Source organism: Euphorbia lathyris, chromosome 2 (genome assembly GCF_963576675.1).
Source record: "Euphorbia lathyris chromosome 2, ddEupLath1.1, whole genome shotgun sequence".
Classification (NCBI taxonomy): domain Eukaryota; kingdom Viridiplantae; phylum Streptophyta; class Magnoliopsida; order Malpighiales; family Euphorbiaceae; genus Euphorbia; species Euphorbia lathyris.
In genome coordinates, this window is record NC_088911.1 from 70,597,520 (window position 1) to 70,614,786 (window position 17,267).

The window sequence follows — 17,267 nt, forward strand, 5'->3', positions numbered from 1 at the left end:
AAGTATATAAGCTGCTTCACCAAGGTCTTTCATTGAGAAGTTACCAGATAACCATACTTTCACTGACTGTAAGACAGCAACGTCATTTCCCATTAATAATATATCGTCCACATATAGTATGAGAAATGCTATAGAGCTCCCACTTGCTTTCTTGCAAATGCAAGCTTCTTCGCAATTTTGTTCAAAACCAAATTGTTTTATGGTTTCGTCAAAACGCTTATTCCAGCTTCTAGATGCTTGCTTGAGTCCATAAATAGATCTCTGAAGTTTGCAAACTTTATTTGCATCCTTCGATATGAAACCTTCAGGCTGCATCATATATACATCCTCAAGCAGGTTTCCGTTTAGGAAAGCTGTTTTCACATCCATTTGCCAAATCTCATAATCGTAGTGAGCGGCAATTGCAAGCATGATTCTGATTGATTTGGACATAGCCACATGAGAGAAAGTTTCGTCATAATCAATTCCTTGCTTCTGACGATATCCTTTCGCTACTAACCTAGCTTTGTAGGTGCTAACCTTTCCATCCATGTCTGTTTTCTTTTTGAAGATCCATCTGCACCCAATGGGTATTATCCCTTCGGGTGGATCAACCAAAGTCCACACTTGGTTAGTATACATGGAATCCATTTCAGAATCAATGGCCTCAAGCCATGCTTTAGAATTTGGACTAGTAAGAGCCTCTTTGTAGTTTTCGAGTTCGTCGTCTAACACGGGAACCTCATTATCATCTCCCATTAGAAAACCATATCTAACTGGGAGTTCACGAACTCTTTGTGATCTACGAATAGGTGGCACTGGAGTCTCATCTAATGGGACTCCTTCGGGTACCTCAACCGCCTCTGTTGTTTCAGTCGGTGTTTCTTCTTCTTGAACTTCGTCAAGTTCAATCATGCTTCCCTTTTGTGTTTCTTCGAGAAAATCCTTCTCTAAGAAGGTTGCGTGCTTGGATACGATTACTTTCTGATCATCTGGATGATAGAAGTAATATCCCATAGTTTCCTTAGGGTATCCAATGAAGAAACATTTATCAGATTTCGAATCTAGTTTGTCGGACGCAATGCGTTTGACAAAGGCTGAACAACCCCATATTCTCATAAATGAAAACACGGGTTTCCTACCAACGAACAATTCATATGGTGTGGAACTAGCGGATTTAGTTGGTACTCGATTTAGGGTGAAGAGGGCAGTTTCTAAGGCATAGCCCCAGAACGTCTTTGGAAGTAAGGCCATGCTCATCATGGATCGTACCATATCTAATAGGGTACGGTTTCTCCTCTCGGACACACCATTGTGTTGTGGTGTATAGGGAGGTGTCCATTGTGAGCATATCCCACATTCAGTTAGATAATTCAGAAAATCATCTGAAAGATATTCGCCACCTCGATCAGATCGAAGCGTCTTTATTTTCTTTCCTAATTGATTTTCTACTTCATTCTTGAAGCATTTGAATTTCTCAAAAGCTTCTGACTTGTGCTTCATCAAGTAGATGTAACCATATCGGGTATGGTCATCTATGAAGCTTATGAAGAATCTGAATCCTCCTCTTGCTTGGACTGACATAGGACCACATACATCTGAATGAATGAGTCCTAGAGTGTCTGATACACGCTCACCTTTATTGCTAAAGGGTGTCTTTGTCATTTTACCTTTTAAACATGATTCGCATGTTTCCAATGATTCAGGATCAATTGAATTTATAAGCCCATCTTGATGTAGCTTAAGCATGCGTCTTTTGTTTATATGGCCTAAACGACAATGCCGCAAGTAAGTTGAATTATCTAGCTTATGTCTTTTGGTATCAATTGCGAAAACAGAAATTTTGTCATCTAACACATAAATCCCATTTTGTGATATTCCTGAAAAATAGAAGATCGAATCTCTATAAAAATCGCAACGTTTGTCTTTTATTGAAATATGAAAAGCCGTCGTCAACAAAGCGGCTAATAGAAATAATATTTCTAGATATTCCTGGAATATCCTCAGGCTGCATCCGGTATCAAGTACCAAAAGATTCAGACTGTGAAATTTCAATATAAAACATACCAGATGTTGAAGTCCCAGCTTCTTCCCCTTTTGAGGAAGGCTAGGTACACCAACAGTTTCTCTTCCAATGCCCCAAGTCACCACAATAGTAGCACTTTCCTTTGGGCCTCTTTAATTCCTTTCCATTCGTTTTGGTGAGCTCAGCCCCCTTGCCTTTATCAAGATGGTTTGGATTGGGAGAGATCCCTTTCCTTTTTCTCGATCCTTCAATAGCAAGGGCCAGTATCTCCTCGTTTTCTTTTATAATGGGCTCGACTGACTCGAGCATATGCGCAAGCTCTACAAGAGAGGTTTGCAAGCCACTCATTTGGTAGTTCATGATGAACTGTGAGTAACTCTCGAGGAGGGACTGAAGAAGTAAGTTTTCACTTAGTTCATGGTCCATCGCATCTCCAATACTAGAAAACTTGGTGATAAGGCTGATCATCTTTGCACAATGTGCCATTACAGATGTGCCCACCTGCATCTTGCTTTTATATAACTCATTGGTTATTTCGAAGCGCTCGCACCGAGTTTCATTCACAAATAACTCTTTTAGGTGCTTGACCATGGAATAGGCATCCATATCTGAATGTAGTTGCTTTTTACTTCCGGTGTCAAAGATGCAAATATGATGTCTCCCGTTTGATCGTCATCAGATTTATGTTTCAAGTAAGCATAAAATTCTTGGTATGGAGCATCATCCGTTAGGTAAGGGGGTATCGGTGTATCAAGTACATACCCTTTCCTCTCGAACTTCAAAACAATTTTGAGGTTGCGATACCAGTCGGTGAAGTTTGAACCATTCAATTTGTTATCGGTAATAATGTTTCGCAGATCGGTGTTAGTCATGATTATAAGAGTGGGTTTAATTTAAACCTGAGAGTGAGAAAGAGTAAACGTATGTCATTCATTTGCTTAAAGTATATCAATCTAAAATTATAGGCCTTTTAGTTTATTTTAGATTGCTCCCACTATTTTGCCAAATTAATAGCCCTCCATATTAATTCGAAGAATTTCACAAATCCTTTAATGAGCTAGGATCCTAACTCCTGAGATTTCGCCTTGAGTTTACTCAACAAGCTAGTCTCATTCATTAGGTAGATTCATGTAATCAATCACTTCTTTAATGTGATTCCTAGGTTATTGCGTTACTAACCACATTAGTAACTAATATGCTATTCATATTAATCCCAACCGTCTTGCCCATTAGTTTATGACAACATGAGTTTACTCATCCAATTATCATAATCTAATTTAAGTATTACCCCATATTCATGAAAAATGATTTTCGATAATTCAGGTGTTACCGAAAGGACCCCGAGCTTGAGTTTACTCAACAACCCAAAGGCCCTCAGCACTGCCGGCTGAATTATAATATTAGGTAGGGGCAACCGATTTTAATAACTTGTTTATTTACTTAACTTTTTAATGAGGGATTTTATTTTAGGTCTCATAATCTAACTTAGTCTTGATTTGCTTTAGCATACATCAGACACATACATTCACATACATTGGCGTTATGGACATATCATCTAAATTATTCCGTCGAGCCAGAGATGGAATAAAAGGGCAAACCTAAGGAAATACTAACTATTACATATTTCTCTTTAGGTCCTCCATCTTTTCCATGGCGCCTTGAAATTACATATTAATTTCTATACTACTAAAGAAAACTTCAATTGAATTGAAGGGAATCAGATGAGAGGAGAAATTACAATAGATAGTAGAAACGCAGGACTCGCAGGCCCTATTTCAAAAATACCAAAAGACTAAAGAGGGTCCAAATATGTCCATAACTCTAAACATGCACAGACTCAATTAAATAAATTTAATTGGTTGATTACATAACTATCTTATGTAATATTTATGTTAATCACATTAACTTATCAATTAACTTTCATCCAATTTTACTTCTAATAGTTTCGTATCTTTTATATTAATCTTTAGATTAATATAACTATACAAAACTTTAATTATGCACGTCCCAATTATTTTGATTTTAATTCATTTAACATTTTGATTTACAAATTGGTAAAACAAACTTTTAAACAAATTTTCATTCGATAATCAAAACAGAAAACTATCAATTTCTGAAACATATATATTTAAATATAAAACGATTTTAAATATATATATATATATATATATATATATCAGTTCTAAAACGGTTTTAAAACGATTTTCAGAAAATAGGAAAAACTACTATAGATTTTCGTTTTATCTTTAGAATTAATAAAACTGATTTTATCAATCTAACTATAAAACTAATAGATTTTGTTATAATGATTATCAACCAAAATAATTAGGAACATACGCATAATCTGTTTTAATTAACAATTAATTAAAACTTATATATCTTTAGAATTAATTAATCAAAACAATTTGTTAATTAATCCTAACTATAAATATTTATTCAATCCTATTGAAAACTTCTAAATTTTCATATATGAAATAACGGATTTAACGATGGCTCTGATACCACTGTTGGAAATTAGGCTAAGGTATAGCAGCGGAAATATAAATTTTTTAACCTATTTCCATTTAACCACAAGATCCGTTAACCGTTATTTCATATAAAGAAGGATAAGAAGAAATACCTTTTAGAAGTTCTATCTACCGTTGCAAACGAAGTGCCCACAACTTCAAAAGAGATAGAAACTATCTACCAATCTGCCCCTATCCGAAACAGACCTTCCAGACCTCCGAACCACAATCCCTTCGGTGGACACGTGGAAGAATATGTTTAGAAGCTCCTGTCCAAAAATCGCGACGATCCGACGGTTCAATCTCCGGGAATCCACGAAATCGTGAACTGACCTGATATAGGAGTAGTAAAACAAATTTCTCCCTTTTGTTTGTTTTTCTTCTTCGAGTTCCCAAACACGAAATAAAACACGGGAAGATTAATTTAGTATCAACCGTTGAATAGCAACCAAAGTAGATTGCCTCTAATTAATCAACACAAGATCAAGGATAAAAGAAATAGATGAAAATCAATTGATCAAACGAAGCCGTAGAGAAATCTCATCCTCGAACTAGGGGTGTCGAATTTTCTCTCTCTTGGACTAGGTGAATTTCGAAAATCACAAGTAGGGTATGGCTTGCTTGGATTTCGAAAATCTCAAGGGAAGGTGTATTTATAATCTCTTGTATCTAATCCCTAGTTAGATAGAATTAGGTTACTGAATAGGAATTCCATTCGGAATAGAATTCCTAATTATTATCTCACTATATATCTAATATATTAAGGATAATAATAATAACCTTATTGGATAATAATAGGAGTATATTAATCTAATTAAAACTCCTAACTTAATTATCTCTTAATTAATTTAATTCATATTCCTAATCTAATTAGGATTAACAAAATCAAATTAATTATTCATGTATATCATTACATGAATTTCGACCCCCTTATGTCCATGGGACTTATTGGGCTCAATTGGGCTTCTATCAATTAATTAATATCCATCTCTCTTTTAGGTTCCAAGTCTTATGTGTGACCCATTAGGTTTTTATTGCTTCTAGCCGTATGCAACGTTATTAAATTAATTTTCAAAGAATTATATTTGATCTTTGCATAACGGAATGATGTACAGAGTATGTGATTAGCAAGTCCGTAATCATTCCCCCAGAGCTATAAGAAGACAGGTTGATTCTGTCGTTAACCTTTCCGTATTAGTTACAGTATAATTCGATCCTTTATGAACTACATCCTTGAACGGAATCTTATGACTATGGGTGATGTCAAGTCACATATAGCGAGACGTTCGTTTTACTTGTACAGGCCGAGTCAACTAAAAAAAGATAGGTTAAGTGAAATCTGTATTTCTTACTCTTAAGCTATCACCTTGCAAGGATTTAGAGTCGAGTCTTCCACAAGCGATCCATGGATGTATCTCCCATTTATCGGGAGTGATAAATGCTCAATCCAATATATAACGACTCCGCAATTACTTCCTGTTATACCCAACGTCTACTGTTCACACCCCAGAGTCATCTCTGTTAAGGGTCGTGTTACACCAGAGTCAAAACATCACATTCCGTAATCCAGAATACCAATTAATATTCCTTTGAGTCTGAGGATTAGTTATACCTATTAATACCAATGAGATGAACAGGTGACAAGGATGAATCTACCCATCCTGTTATCTCAAATCGGATCCCTAATCCTAATGAACAACGTTTCATCGGATCTATGTAACTGTCCAGATATCTATATATATGAAGCTTGTGAGATCAGCTTTCTGTCGGACAGAAGACATTATTACATCCAAGTCTCAACAGTGATATGTCAATCCGAAACATATCACTTGACTTGGGGTGGTTTTAAGTTTATCAGTTTACTATAAAGTTTTGTCTCACTTCATGCTTGTATGAACACTTTATAATCACTTTAAATAAACTTACGGATTTTCTTTTATTAGACTTTATTTAGTGCTTAAAAGGGATTGCCTTTATATAGTTATAAAACATATATCTCATTAAACAAATGATATAAAGAACAATTCATTTACATTAAGTTTGTATCCTAGAACAATTGTCTATAGGACACTAAACCCCAACACATTACATCTTCTTTATTAGGGTTCCTATTTCTTTTTGCACTTTTCCTTCCTTCTCTCTTTCCTTGTATTTTTGTTTTTAGCATCTTGAAGATTGAAAGAGGAGATTCTCTCCCCATTTGTAATCAGAATCAGACGAAATCGGGTTTTATATTTCTAATTCCTTTAATTGTCTCTTGCTCTTTACTTATTTAAGTTAATGAAGATTCTTGTTGATGAATTGTGCTTAAATTGTTTGGTGAGTTTGATTATGAACTAATCCCCATCCTATCTGGGATGGGGATGAGATTTATTGCTTGATCATGTATGATTAGGGATTTAGTGTATGGATTACTCCCAATTGATTAGATTGTGCATGCTTAATGTCCAATATTTATCAGGAATATGATCGTGGCTAGAGTGAGATTCGATGATGATCAACTAGCCTGAAAGAATTGAACCTAATGCCTAGAATCTGACAAATATAAGATCGCAGATGGGTAGTAACCTGACCAAGGAACTACCTAATCCGAATTAGTATAATCTGACCTCGCTAGAGACCACTAGGACTGCGGTTCAGTGGCTGGGCTACGGCTTTAGCCTAAATCACCACGGAACCTAATGCTTTGTATGCCCTAGGTTGTATGCCTAATCAAGCCGTCAACCGACTGCATGTGAATAGACTGCAAGTGATTGACCATATTTATGCAGTTGATTAGGTGATTACCATCAATTGTCCTTCGGATATACAACTGAATCCCAGCACATTATACATGGAATCCAATTAAGAGCATCCCCATCTTAGATTATTTCATCAATTAAAGCGAATCCTACCCCTTCAATAGCTTTTATCTTTTGTTTTAGAAATTTATCTTTTTTTAACAACTCTACTAAATATTCAACCTTCCGAACAATTACGTTCTTTTCCTTAGACCGATTAGTTGTGGCAAATAGTCTTTGTGGTTCGATCTTGTGCTTAAGCACTATACTACTTGCTGCGATAGGATACACTTGTCCTATTTATTGCTATATATTTTGCAAGCATCAAGTTTTTGGCGCCGTTGCCGGGGACTATTTTTGTTGATAACTAGTTTACTCTTAGTGAGAAGTTTGTATAATTGTTTGGAATTCCAAGAACTGAGGTTCTGGGGATCACCCATAATTGCATCTTGATTCTTAAGCTGAAATTGTTCTTGTAGGATGTAAAAAGAGGACACGATGGCCGAAGATATGTCGGTCATGGAGTTGTTGAAGGCAAAGCGGCCTACAAGCACCTCTGGCATCCTCGATCCGGCAATAACAACAGAGTCATTTGAAATCAGACCAGTAATGATCCAGATGATTCAGAACTCGGGACAGTTCGGTGGGGGTTACTACGAAGATCCTAACTCACATCTGGACAAATTCATGGAATATTGCAGCACCTTCAAGTGCGAAGACGTCACATCTGAACAAATCTTCCAGAAGCTGTTCAGATTTTCTTTGAAAGAAGAAGCTGCAGAATGGCTAAAATCCGTCGAGCCAGGCTCTCTCACTGACTGGGACACTACAGTATCAACGTTCCTAGCAAAGTACTTCCCTCCATCAAAGACTACACAATTCAGAAGCGAAATCACGTCGTTTAGGCAGTCCGATAGTGAGAACCTGCATCTAGCCTAGGAGAGGTTCCAGAGGTTGTTAAGACGGTGCCCCCACCATGGTTACCAGTGGTTCCAGCTTGTTGACATGTTCTATTCAGGGATATCTCCTGTCAGCCGCGCCTTTCTAGATGCAGCAGCGGGAGGAAATCTATTCAACAAGACTGCAGCACAGGCTTACAATCTGGTGAAAGAATTAGCTGAACGGAGTGCATGTTGGCAAGTTGAGAAGTCGGCTCCGAGAAGAGGTACAACAGCCGAGGAGTTCCCTGGAACATATTCAAAATCAAATCCTCAGATAGCAACACTTACAGAAAAGGTGGCTCTGCTAGGAAGTCACCTGAAATCACCAGAACCAGTAGTAAACTGTGAGGTTTGCAGCGGAGGGCACAAGAGCGTGGAGTGCCCAATGGTCCTTGAACAGATCCAATATTTGAAACAGTATGGGTCAGATAGCACACATTGGCAGCAGGACAGATACCGAGGTTCAGGTTCTGAGATCGAATTGGAGAGGAGTATAGATGTCCTGATAGAGATCATTAGTTCCATAGAAGGAAGGTTGGCACACAATGAAGCATTCTGCCAAAGACTTCAAATGCAGGTCAGTGAATTGGTAGAAGAGGAAGCACGAGCAATCACGCTTAGGAGCGGAACACAGGTAAGCGGACCAGATTTTGTGCCTCAACGAGATGAGGGCTCAGACCCCATTCCTGGTAATATCTCGTCTACCCCATTTGCTCCACAAGTAAGTGTTTCTGATCCAGCTTTGATAACTGACACAGCTGTACCACCAACACATGTGACCTTGCCTTATCCTACTTCTAGGAGAGCTAAGTTAGATAAGGATTATTCCAAGATGTTGAATGTGTCTAAGAAAATAGAGATTAACCTTCCGTTTCTTGAACTTCTTGAGAATATGCATGTGTATGGAATTTTTTTGAAAGAATTGATCTCTAAAAAGAGAAAATTAAGAGATCATGAGACTATAATGCTAAGCCAGGAATGTTCTGCAATGCTCACGAATCCACTTCCAAAAAAAATCTAAGGATCCTGGTAGTTTTAGCATACCATGTACAATAGGCAAAGTTCACTTTAAACGTGCTCTATATGATCTTGGCGTAAGCATTAATCCGATGCCTTTGTCTGTTTACAGGAAATTGGGAATTGGAGATCCGAAACCAACATCAGTCACAATACAACTGGCTGACAGGTCGATAAGGCATCCGGTAGGAGTGGTGGAAGACCTCTTGGTCAAGGTAGATCAATTCATCTTCCTGACTGACTTTGTGATAATTGATATCGAAGAAGCTGATCAGGTTCCTATCTTACTAGGGAGGCCTTTCCTCGTGACAGGGCGGACGCTGATTGATGTTGAAGGGGGTAAATTAATTCTCCGATTGCAGAATGAGGAAGTAGAATTCAATATTTTTAAATCTATGAAATTTCCTGTTGATGATGAATGTTGTAATTTTCTGAGCCTAACTGACTCTTTGGTTGAGAATACTTTTCAGGAAAATGAAGACAAGAATTTGAATATTGAACTAGAAGAGGAGGAGCCGTCGGATGTAGACATTGAGGTCGAAAGTAAAGAGGGATGTAATTGGGCCCGGCACGACGAACTCCTGGATAGAGAAACCAAGACAAGGCCTACGACCTCGATTGAAGAACCACCAACCCTCGACTTGAAACCCTTACCTGCATATTTAAAATACGTGTTCTTAGCACCTCTTGTACACTTACCTGTAATTATTTCTACTGAACTTACAGGTCCTGAGGAAGATCGCTTGGTGGAGGTGATGAGGAAGCATAAGGGAGCCTTTGGATGGCAAATGTCTGACATCAAAGGAATCAACCCATCTCTCTGCGAACACCGGATCTATATGGAGGATAAGGTGAAGCCGACTGCTCAACCACAAAGAAGGCTCAACCCAAAAATGAAGGAGGTAGTGAAGGCTGAGGTAATTAAGTTGCTTGATGTAGGGATGATCTATCCGATCTATGACAGCCAGTGGGTGAGTCCCGTGCATATGGTGCCAAAGAAGGGGGGCACAACAGTGACATTGAACGAGAAGAATGAATTAATTCCGGTGCGGAAAACTACCGGGTGGCGAATGTGCGTGGACTTCAGGAAATTGAACGACGCCACCAAGAAGGATCATTTTCCTCTTCCGTTCATTGATAAGATGCTTGAACGCATGGCAGGTAAGTTTTTCTTCTGTTGTGTGGATGGGTATTCGATCTACATGCAAATATCATTGGATCCTGACGATCAGGAAAAGACCGCTTTAACTTGCCCTTTTGGGACATTTGCATATAGACGGATGCCCTTTGGGTTATGCAATGCACCTGCTACGTTTCAGAGGTGCATGACAGCTATATTTTCTGATATGATAGAAGAATTCATGGAGGTCTTTATGGACGAGTTTTCTGTTTTTGGTACGACTTTTGATAGCTGTTTGCATAACTTGGGATTAATGCTGCAAAGATGTGAGGAAACTGACCTAGTCCTAAACTGGGAAAAGTGTCAGTTTATGTTCACTGAATGTATAGTTTTAGGACATAAGGTATCACAGAAAGGGATTGAGGTAGACCCTGCTAAAATTGAGGTCATTGAAAAACTACCTCCCCCTTCCAGTGTCAAAGCAGTTAGGAGTTTTTTAGGCCATGCTGGTTTTTATAGACGATTCATTAAGGATTTTTCTAAAATTGCCAGGCCTATGACCCAATTGTTACTAAAGGATGCCAATTTTGTTTTCACAACTGAATGTCTTGAATCTTTTAACACCTTAAAAGATAAATTGACTAAAGCTCCCATAATGGTTAGTCCCAATTGGAATTTACCATTCGAGCTAATGTGTGATGCCAGTGACACAGCTGTAGGTGCATGCTTAGGTCAAAAGGTGGATAAAATTTGCCAACCAATTTCATATGCCAGTAAAACTCTTAATAACGCTCAATTAAATTATACTACTACCGAAAAAGAGTTATTAGCTATGATTTTCGCACTTGACAAGTTTCGTTCATATTTAGTGCTTTCAAAAGTTATTGTTTACACTGACCATGCCGCACTGAGGTATTTGTTTTCTAAATAGGATGCCAAACCTAGACTCCTTAGGTGGATTCTATCGTTGCAGGAATTTGATATGGAGATACGAGATAAGAAAGGAGTAGAAAATGTGGTTGCTGATCACCTCTCCAGATTAGAACAAGAGGAGGTGGATGCAGATACCAATGCAGACATCCAAGAGACATTCCCCGACGAACACTTGTTGTCAATAAGACATGTCCCTTGGTTCGCTGATTTTGCTAATTTCCTTGTAGGAAAATTGATCCCTTCAGAGTTCTCCTACCAGCAGAGGAGAAAATTCCTACACGACGCGAAGCAGTACTTTTGGGACGATCCCTACTTATTCACAAGTCCGTGGTGACAACATCATTCGCCGGTGCATTCCTGAAGAGGAGATTGCCTCTGTCCTTGCATTCTGTCATTCCAAAGAGGTAGGTGGCCACCATGGCGCGGATAGAACTGCAGCTAAGGTACTCCAGAGTGGGCTCTATTGGCCCACCATCTTCCGTGACGCTTTTTATTTTGTTAAAAATTGTGATAAGTGTCAATGAACTGGTAACATTTCACAGAGACATGCCATGCCTATGAAACCAATTCTAGTCCGTGAAAGCTTTGATGTTTGGGGGATAGACTTCATGGGTCCTTTCCCAAAGTCGTTCAATAACGAGTACATCCTTGTAGCTGTGGACTACGTCTCTAAATGGGTTGAGGTTGTAGCCTTGCCTAGTAATGATGCGCGGGCTGTCATCCGATTCTTGCAAAAGAATATTTTCACACGGTTTGGCACCCCCCGCACCATTATTAGCGATGGCGGGTCTCATTTTTGTAACCAGGCTTTTAAACAGGTCCTGCATAAATATGGGGTCACCCATAAAGTGGCTACCCCGTATCATCCCCAGACCAGTGGTCAAGTTGAAGTGTCCAATAGAGAGATCAAAGCTATCCTTGAAAAAACTGTGAATTCCTCTGGAAATAATTGGTCTCTCAAATTAGATGACGCCTTGTGGGCATACAGGACCGCGTTTAAAACGCCAATTGGCATGTCCCCATTCAGGCTAGTTTACGGTAAGGCATGCCATCTTCCTGTAGAACTCGAGCATAGAGCCTATTGGGCTACACGTTTTCTAAATTTTGATACAAGAGTTGCAGGTGAGAAACGGTTATTGCAGTTGGATGCCTTGGAAGAGTTCAGGCTTGGTGCCTATGAGAGTTCACAAATCTACAAGGAGAAGACGAAAAGATGGCATGACAAGAGAATAATCAAACGCCACTTTGAGGTAGGGGATATGGTGTTACTATACAACTCCTGGCAGCGATTATTCCCTGGTAAGCTGAAGTCGAGGTGGTATGGACCGTTTGAGGTCACCAAGTTATTCTTTTCTAGAGCAGTTGAGATCACGGATGGCCGCAATCCCCCTTTCAAGGTCAACGGGCAGCGTCTGAAAATTTATGAAGATGACTTGGGCGCAGTGGAGACACTACGTTACATAGACGCCCCTTGAGGGAGTTTTCCTATCATATCTCTTTTCTTTCACTTATTGTTCAATTTTATAAATATGCATCTTTTGGAATTACATGCATGATTTAATGTGGGGGAGGAGACATTAGGATAGGACATTATGTACATGTACAATTGCATGTTTTATGCCACTGTTTGTGTTTCTGTTTTGTGGTATGTTTGTATGTTATAGGTCTATTTTCAAGTTTTAGGATTTCTAAGATTTTGCTTTCAGTGCTTTCAGTAGTTAGAAATAAAAGAATCTTAGGCAGTTATTTTTGATGCATCTAGCAATCCTGACACTACAGTTGGAATTGTGCTCTAAAAATCTGAAAGCTCAGTTGAAATTGAGGCATGCAGAAACTTGTGAACAACGTTTGAGTCTCCAAGAGTGTTATCTAACTAAGATTGACATGGAATGACTCGTTAGGTGAGGCTAGGATTGTTACAAATAACCCCCAAAATTGTGAGCTAGAGCCTAAAGGTCAATATTTTAGACTCATTTTTAGGAAAAATTGATCTCTTAGGTGTGGGATTACAGTTATTGTTGTTATGCTCATAGGAATTGCATCCAATACTGGTTGAATGTTGTGTTACAATTGAACTTAAAATAATTAGGCAATCTAGGTATATCCCCTTGTGAACTTAGCCTATTATTTGATTAGCCAAAATCCCTTACCAATTCCACTAGATAAGCCCCTTTGAGCCTTATTTACCATTTTCTTTCTCACCATAGTTAATTGACTCAATTTCGGTTAGAAAATCCTTGGGCACACACCCTTAAAATTTCTGTTAGCTACAATAGAAAGGTTGGAATTCTAAATAGAAGAAGTAACCCAATTAAATTGACCCTTTGTCCCCTCTATCTCAAAAGAAAAAAGGAAAAAAAATATAGAGAACCGAATAAATTGCAGAGGAAAGGATAGAAAATATTCTTCAGTTGCTTCCCAAACTAAAAAAAATAGAACAACCTTGAGCTTTTATCTCGCACACATCGGAAAAAGTGCCAATTTTGCAAAAGAAAATTCTAGCTAGTTGAGTCATTAACTTTTGCCTAAATTCCCTTTTTCCTACCCCAAAACCTTTAGCCTTTGTTACAGCCCTTCAAAGACCTATAATCTTGTTTAGTTATGATGCGTAATTTCGACCGGATGGATGATGCAATCCCAACATGACCATTTTATGCAATAAACTGTAGAGCGGTGACTAAATGCATATTTTACCTAAACACTTGAGTGCAAGAGCGACCACCTGTGAGCTAGCAATCTTAGTCCTCACCTTTCGTTTTTGTAAAGTGTTGGTTGATAAAATTACTTGATCAGTTTTGGAGATTATTTTGAGGTTCACTTCGTTTTTAATTGCAACTTGAGTAGTCTGAAACTGTATGGATAATAAAGGTGCAATGGATCCTTGTCCGTGTACGGGAGCTATTTGTTGATGTTTCAATGCTTTTGATTCTTTCTTGCTTGAGGACAAGCAAGATTCAAGTGTGGGGAGGTTGATAGCTCCCATTTGTATAGTGTTTTTAGACCCCTTTTAGTTCATTTTTGCTTTATTTCCATTTAATTTCAGAATCATTTTGTTCCCTTTTGGTTAAAATCAGTAATTTCCATTATTTATGGCATTATCTGTATTTTCAGGTGTTTTTAGGACTATTCGAGCATTTCCGAACCAGACTCGTGCCATTTGGAGCATGTCCGGACAATTCGGGGGCCATTAGAGCAAATTCTAGAAGCCCAAGGACCAGAACAGATAACTTCCGGAGAGAATTGCCACCTCTCAGCGCCTGTCTCGTCGAGACAGTGCTTGTCTCATCGAGACACAGCCTGTCTCGACGAGACGAGGCGGACCGATGGTTCCCAAAGGGAACCATCGCGTGGTGTCTCGACGAGATGCCCAGTGTCTCGACGAGATGCCCAGTGTCTCGTTGAGACACCCTTTCATCTCGTCGAGACACCTCTTGTCTTGACAAGACGAGATGCTAGGAAGTAAGTAATTTCCCAGCGTCTTCTCTCCTCCAAAATACGAATTTTGCCCTGAAAATGCCTAAACTACCCCTAACAAAGCCTAGACTATAAATAGAACATTACATCTTCTTTGTTAGGGTTCCTAGTTCTTTTTGCACTTTTCCTTCCTTCTCTCTTTCCTTGTATTTTTGTTTTTAGCTTCTTGAAGATTGAAAGAGGAGATTCTCTCCCCATTTGTAATCAGAATCAGACGAAATCGGGTTTTATATTTCTAATTCCTTTAATTGTCTCTTGCTCTTTACTTATTTAAGTTAATGGAGATTCTTGTTGATGAATTGTGTTTAAATTGTTTGTGAGTTTGATTATGAACTAATCCCCATCCTATCTGGGATGGGGATGAGATTGATTGTTTGATCATGTATGATTAGGGATTTAGTGTATGGATTACTCCCAATTGATTAGATTGTGCATGCTTAATGTCCAATATTTATCAGGAATAGGATCGTGGCTAGAGTGAGATTCGATGATGATCAACTAGCCTGAAAGAATTGAACCTAATGCCTAGAATCTGACAAATATAAGATCGCAGATGGGTAGTAACCTGACCAAGGAACTACCTAATTCGAATTAGCATAATCTGACCTCGCTAGAGACCACTAGGAGTGCGGTTCAATGGCTGGGTTACAGCTTTGGCTTGAATCACCACGGAACCTAATGCTTTGTATGCCCTAGGTTGTATGCCTAATCAAGCCGTCAACCGACTGCATGTGAATAGACTGCAAGTGATTGACCATATTTATGCAGTTGATTAGGTGATTACCGTCAATTGTCCTTTGGATATACAACTGAATCCCATCACATTATATATGGAATCCAATTAAGAGCATCCCCATCTTAGATTATTTCATCAATTAAAGCGAATCCTACCCCTTCAATAGCTTTTATCTTTTGTTTTAGAAATTTATCTTTTTTCAACAACTCTACTAAATATTCAACCTTCCGAACAATTACGTTCTTTTCCTTAGACCGATTAGTTGTGGCAAATAGTCTTTGTGGTTCGATCTTGTGCTTAAGCACTATACTACTTGTTGCGATAGGATACACTTGTCCTATTTATTGCTATATATTTTGCAAGCATCAATCATCCAGATGAACAGAAAGTAATTGTATCCAAACACGCAGTGTTTCTAGAGAAAGAGTTTCTAGAGGAAACACAAAATGGAAGCGTAGTTGAGCTTGAGGAAGTTCAAGAGGAATCACATGCTGAAACCGCGGAAGAGGAAGTCGAGCCCGAACCTGTTTCACTAGATGAAACATAAGTGTCATATCCCACTCGTAGATCTCAAAGAGTTCGTGAACTCCCAGTTAGATATGGTTTTCTAGTGGGAGATAACGAACTGGTTCCCGTGTTAGACGATGAACCCGAAACCTACGAAGAAGCTCTTGCTAGTCCATAATCTAAAGCATGGCTGGAAGCCATGAATTCTGAAATGGACTCCATGTATACTAACCAAGTGTGGACTTTGGTTGATCCACCCGAAGGGATAAAACCCATTGGGTGCAGGTGGATCTTCAAGAAGAAGACGGACATGGATGGAAAGGTTAGTACCTACAAAGCTAGGTTAGTAGCGAAAGGATATCGTCAAAAGCAATGAGTTGACTATGACGAGACTTTCTCTCTAGTAGCCATGTTCAAATACATTAGAATATTGCTTGCAATTGCCGCTCATTTTGACTATGAGATTTGGCAAATGGATGTGAAAACAACTTTCCTAAATGGAAACCTGCTTGAGGACGTATACATGATGCAACCTGAAGGTTTCACATTGAAGGATGCAACCAAGGTCTGCAAACTTCAAAGGTCCATTTATGGACTTAAGCAAGCATCTAGAAGCTGGAACAAGCGTCTTGATGAAACCATAAAACAATTTGGTTTCGAAAAAAACTCTGAAGAGGCTTGTGTTTACAAGAAGACAAGTGGGAGCTCAGTCGTTTTCTTAGTACTATATGTTGATGATATACTACTTATGGGAAACGATGTTGCAATGTTGCAAACAGTAAAAGTTTGGTTATCAGGTAATTTCTCCATGAAAGACTTGGGAGAAGTAGCTTATATCTTGGGGATTAAGATCTATTGGGATAGATCGAAAAGGCTGCTTGGACTATCCCAATCTACATATATTGACAAAATCCTAAAGAGTTTTGACATGCATGAATCAAAAAGGGGTAACTTGCCAATGGTCCATGGTGTCAAGTTATCAAATGATCAGTGTCCTAAAACGGACAATGATAAGAAACACATGGCTGTATTTCCTTACTCTAGTGCGGTTGGTTCGATCATGTATGCCATGCTTTGCACTAGATCTGATGTGGCATTCGCATTGAGTATGACGAGCCGATATCAAGGGAATCCAGGATTTGATCACTGGATTGTTGTCAAGAACATTCTTAAGTATCTTAGAAGAACTAAAGACATGTTCCTCATATATGGACACGAAGAATTGAAAATTGAAGGATATTCAGATG

At 38.7% G+C, this 17,267-nt stretch overlaps 1 non-coding gene across 1 annotated transcript; it reads right to left on the minus strand.

The window, feature by feature from the left end:
* Nucleotides 1–8,168: 8,168 nt before the first annotated feature.
* On the minus strand, nt 8,169–8,275 carry LOC136221311 (small nucleolar RNA R71). Its single transcript, XR_010685084.1, has one exon. It is a non-coding gene; the product is annotated as a small nucleolar RNA R71 (small nucleolar RNA).
* Nucleotides 8,276–17,267: the final 8,992 nt, after the last annotated feature.